The sequence below is a fragment of the Drosophila persimilis genome, unplaced genomic scaffold (genome assembly GCF_003286085.1).
Source record: "Drosophila persimilis strain 14011-0111.01,24,50 unplaced genomic scaffold, DperRS2 tig00000191-arrow-pilon, whole genome shotgun sequence".
Classification (NCBI taxonomy): domain Eukaryota; kingdom Metazoa; phylum Arthropoda; class Insecta; order Diptera; family Drosophilidae; genus Drosophila; species Drosophila persimilis.
The window spans coordinates 5,776,511-5,782,510 of NW_020825298.1; positions in this window are offsets into that span (position 1 = coordinate 5,776,511).

Below are 6,000 nucleotides of genomic sequence, written 5' to 3' on the forward strand. Positions count from 1 at the left end.
CTGGATTCTCACGATCCTAGGAGAGTTGGTCCTGCAGCGATGTGGCCCTATTTGTCTGAAATATAGCCTTCTGAAGATTTGGATTCGTTAGAATACTGGGTTTTCTGCACGCTATATCTCTGCTATCCGGCATCCGATCGGAGTGCGGCATGTCTTTTCGTGATCGGGAGAGTCCTGCCAATCGACTGCCATCGGCAAAAGGGACTTCCATTTCCTCACGATTTTCGCAAAAAAGCATGATGGTTACATCATTAAATTTTACAAAAATCGGCATCATTTTCAAAGATGATTTTGATGCCGTTTGATTCTTTGAATCTTCACGATCCTGGGAGTGTTGTTCCTGCAGCGATCTATCTCATATCATCATCATATCATTTTCATTATCATTAAAATACTTTTACTTCATTTAGGAATACCTTTTGCATGCCGTGGTCACCGATTTGCCCACCATTGTTTACCAGGGGCATCACCCTTTTAGTCTTCCGGTCTTAAGAGCGAGTATGCGCTCGATGACGGCTATCCCCTCCAGGCGCTTCACCGGCTGACATCGTGAACTCCGGCTGGCTCCTGCGCACGGGTATATTATTCCTGTCCCCTCACAGGACACAGTCCTATCCAAGCATTATCGAGTCGTACTCGAGACACACCTGTCCTATCCCAGCCAGACAGAATCGTATCCCAGCATGACAGAAGCGCACTCCTGCAAGATCCTAACCTAACAAGCCATCGTCATCCTTCAACCTGGCCAACGACAACAAGGACTTTGACTATGGCAATCAAGAGAGGGGCTACGCGGACTACTAGACTCTAGATAAATATCGTTGTTGTTATGTTTAAGGAAATATACGTCCATTCATTTAGATAGTAGATACAAATTTTTTGCACTTGTATATTTATTTATACTAAGCTAAGTTATGATGAATAAAACTATTGAAAAATCATCCTTGATGTATCCTGTTTTGGGGCAAATATAGCGGGGATTATTGGGAAAAAATAGCAGAGAAAATTTAATATTTTTGATTCTCTAAAATGTCCTTGATCCTTGATAAGGACTCTATCAAGTCAGGGACATTTTTTGGATCATAGGAAGCTATCGCACGTCCCGATCGGGCCACAAATAACGGAGAAAACAATAAAAGTTGGTGCTGTCGATTGTTGTACAACAACAACCCTCAACTTGCGACCGCTCAAATGGCCGAAAACGAGAATTTCAGATCTGGGATACCAGGCGAACAGAAATCAGCAGAAGGTCGCTGGTTTTTTAAATTTTGTACAAATTTTTTTGTTCTTCCGTTTTTAAACTCCCCAAAAGTATGCAACACATTTTTTAAAGAAAAAAACCAGCGACCTTCTGCTGATTTCTGTTCGCCTGGTATCCCAGATCTGAAATTCTCGTTCTTGGGAATTTGAGCGGTCGCAACTTGAGAGTTGTTGTTGTAAAACAAACTTTTGTTGACAACAACAAGTTTTGTTTTTTTCTCCGTTATTTGACGCCCGATCGGGACGTGCGACAGCTTCCTGGGTTCGGAATTACATCCTTGATCTGTAGGAAAACTTATCATGGACCAAGGATCAAGGATATTTTCTCCAGATCTATATATCTTGTTTTTTGCCTTATGTGTGGCCGTATCGAGGCGAGCCATGGCCCCACGTGATCAGAAAAATGTCCTTGATCCTTCGGTAAGGAATCCAACAACCCCACCATACATATTTAGTTTTCGCGTTAATTTGTGGCCCGATCGGGACGTGCGATAGCTTCCTATGATCCAAAAAATGTCCCTGATTTGATAGAGTCCTTTTCAAGGATCAAGGACATTTTAGAGAAGCAACAATATTAAATTTTCTCTGCTATTTTTTCCCAATATTCCCCGCTATATTTGCCCCAAATCAGGATACAGCAAGGATGATTTTTCAATAGTTTTATTCATCATAACTTAGCTTAGTATAAATAAATATAAAAGTGCAACAAATTTGTATCTACTATCTAAATGAATGGACGTATATGTATATCCTTAAACATAACAACAACGATATTTATCTAAAGTCTAGTAGTCCGCGTAGCCCCTCTCTTGATTGCCATAGTCAAAGTCCTTGTTGTCGTTGGCCAGGTTGAAGGATGACGATGGCTTGTTAGGTGAGGATCTTGCAGGGGTGCGCTTCTGTCATGCTGGGATACGATTCTGTCTGGCTGGGATAGGACAGGTGTGTCTCGAGTACGACTCGATAATGCTTGGATAGGACTGTGTCCTGTGAGGGGACAGGAATAATATACCCGTGCGCAGGAGCCAGCCGGAGTTCACGATGTCAGCCGGTGAAGCGCCTGGAGTGGATAGCCGTCATCGAGCGCATACTCGCTCTTAAGACCGGAAGACTAAAAGGGTGATGCCCCTGGTAAACAATGGTGGGCAAATCGGTGACCACGGCATTCGAAAGGTATTCCTATCAACCGGAGGGTGCGATCTGCTAAAATGAAAGGAAGGGTTAAATAAAGTGAAAGTATTTTAATCATAATGAAAATGATATGATGATGATATGAGCCAGATCGCTGCAGGACCAACTAACCCAGGATCACGAAAAGAGAGCAGAGTTATAGCGTGCAGGAAAGCCAGTATTGTAATGAAATGCAAAATCAAAATTTTCGGAAGGCTATATTTCAGACAAATAAGGGCAGATCGGTGCAGGACCAACTCTCCCAGGATCGTGAGAATCCAGACTGTCGAACTGCATTAAAATCTCGACTGTGAAAATGAGGCCGATTTTTTGCAATTTTAATGATGTAACCATCATGATTTTTTGCGAAAATCGTGAGGAAATGGAAGTCCCTTTTTCCGATGGCAGTCGATTGGCATGACTCTCCCGATCACGAAAAGACATGCCGCACTCCGATCGGATGCCGGATAGCAGAGATATAGCGTGCAGAAAACCCAGTATTCTAACGAATCCAAATCTTCAGAAGGCTATATTTCAGACAAATAGGGCCACATCGCTGCAGGACCAACTCTCCCAGGATCGTGAGAATCCAGACTGTCGAACTGCATTAAAATCTCGACTGTGAAAATAAGGCCGATTTTTTGCAATTTTAATGATGTAACCATCATGATTTTTTGCGAAAATCGTGAGGAAATGGAAGTCCCTTTTTCCGATTGCAGTCGATTGGCAGGACTCTCCCGATCACGAAAAGACATGCCGCACTCCGATCGGATGCCGGATAGCAGAGATATAGCGTGCAGAAAACCCAGTATTCTAACGAATACCAATCTTCAGAAGGCTATATTTTAGACAAATGAGGGCAGATCGGTGCAGGACCAAGTCTCCCAGGATCGTGGGAATCCAGACTATCGAACTGCATTAAAATCTCGACTGTGAAAATGAGGCCGATTTTTTGCAATTTTAATGATGTAACCATCATGATTTTTTGCGAAAATCGTGAGGAAATGGAAGTCCCCTTTTCCGATGACAGTCGATTGGCAGGACTCTCCCCATCACGAAAAGACATGCCGCACTCCGATCGGATGCCGGATAGCAGAGATATAGCGTGCAAAAAACCCAGTATTCTAACGAATCCCAATCTTCAGAAGGCTATATTTTAGACAAATGAGGGCAGATCGGTGCAGGACCAAGTCTCCCAGGATCGTGGGAATCCAGACTATCGAACTGCATTAAAATCTCGACTGTGAAAATGAGGCCGATTTTTTGCAATTTTAATGATGTTACCATCATGATTTTTTGCGAAAATCGTGAGGAAATGGAAGTCCCCTTTTCCGATGACAGTCGATTGGCAGGACTCTCCCCATCACGAAAAGACATGCCGCACTCCGATCGGATGCCGGATAGCAGAGATATAGCGTGCAGAAAACCCAGTATTCTAACGAATCCCAATCTTCAGAAGGCTATATTTCAGACAAATGAGGGCAGATCGGTGCAGGACCAAGTCTCCCAGGATCGTGGGAATCCAGACTGTCGAACTGCATTAAAATCTCGACTGTGAAAATGAGGCCGATTTTTTGCAATTTTAATGATGTAACCATCATGATTTTTTGCGAAAATCGTGAGGAAATGGAAGTCCCTTTTTCCGATGGCAGTCGATTGGCAGGACTCTCCCGATCACGAAAAGACATGCCGCACTCCGATCGGATGCCGGATAGCAGAGATATAGCGTGCAGAAAACCCAGTATTCTAACGAATCCCAATCTTCAGAAGGCTATATTTTAGACAAATGAGGGCAGATCGGTGCAGGACCAAGTCTCCCAGGATCGTGGGAATCCAGACTGTCGAACTGCATCAAAATCATCTTTGAAAATGAGTGGATAGCCTGGAGTGGATAGCCGTCATCGAGCGCATACTCGCTCTTAAGACCGGAAGACTAAAAGGGTGATGCCCCTGGTAAACAATGGTGGGCAAATCGGTGACCACGGCATTCGAAAGGTATTCCTATCAACCGGAGGGTGCGATCTGCTAAAATGAAAGGAAGGGTTAAATAAAGTGAAAGTATTTTAATCATAATGAAAATGATATGATGATGATATGAGCCAGATCGCTGCAGGACCAACTAACCCAGGATCACGAAAAGAGAGCAGAGTTATAGCGTGCAGGAAAGCCAGTATTGTAATGAAATGCAAAATCAAAATTTTCGGAAGGCTATATTTCAGACAAATGAGGGCAGATCGGTGCAGGACCAAGTCTCCCAGGATCGTGGGAATCCAGACTATCGAACTGCATTAAAATCTCGACTGTGAAAATGAGGCCGATTTTTTGCAATTTTAATGATGTTACCATCATGATTTTTTGCGAAAATCGTGAGGAAATGGAAGTCCCTTTTTCCGATGGCAGTCGATTGGCATGACTCTCCCGATCACGAAAAGACATGCCGCACTCCGATCGGATGCCGGATAGCAGAGATATAGCGTGCAGAAAACCCAGTATTCTAACGAATCCAAATCTTCAGAAGGCTATATTTTAGACAAATGAGGGCAGATCGGTGCAGGACCAAGTCTCCCAGGATCGTGGGAATCCAGACTGTCGAACTGCATTAAAATCTCGACTGTGAAAATAAGGCCGATTTTTTGCAATTTTAATGATGTAACCATCATGATTTTTTGCGAAAATCGTGAGGAAATGGAAGTCCCCTTTTCCGATGACAGTCGATTGGCAGGACTCTCCCCATCACGAAAAGACATGCCGCACTCCGATCGGATGCCGGATAGCAGAGATATAGCGTGCAAAAAACCCAGTATTCTAACGAATCCCAATCTTCAGAAGGCTATATTTTAGACAAATGAGGGCAGATCGGTGCAGGACCAAGTCTCCCAGGATCGTGGGAATCCAGACTATCGAACTGCATTAAAATCTCGACTGTGAAAATGAGGCCGATTTTTTGCAATTTTAATGATGTTACCATCATGATTTTTTGCGAAAATCGTGAGGAAATGGAAGTCCCCTTTTCCGATGACAGTCGATTGGCAGGACTCTCCCCATCACGAAAAGACATGCCGCACTCCGATCGGATGCCGGATAGCAGAGATATAGCGTGCAGAAAACCCAGTATTCTAACGAATCCCAATCTTCAGAAGGCTATATTTCAGACAAATGAGGGCAGATCGGTGCAGGACCAAGTCTCCCAGGATCGTGGGAATCCAGACTGTCGAACTGCATTAAAATCTCGACTGTGAAAATGAGGCCGATTTTTTGCAATTTTAATGATGTAACCATCATGATTTTTTGCGAAAATCGTGAGGAAATGGAAGTCCCTTTTTCCGATGGCAGTCGATTGGCATGACTCTCCCGATCACGAAAAGACATGCCGCACTCCGATCGGATGCCGGATAGCAGAGATATAGCGTGCAGAAAACCCAGTATTCTAACGAATCCAAATCTTCAGAAGGCTATATTTTAGACAAATGAGGGCAGATCGGTGCAGGACCAAGTCTCCCAGGATCGTGGGAATCCAGACTGTCGAACTGCATTAAAATCTCGACTGTGAAAATAAGGCCGATTTTTTGC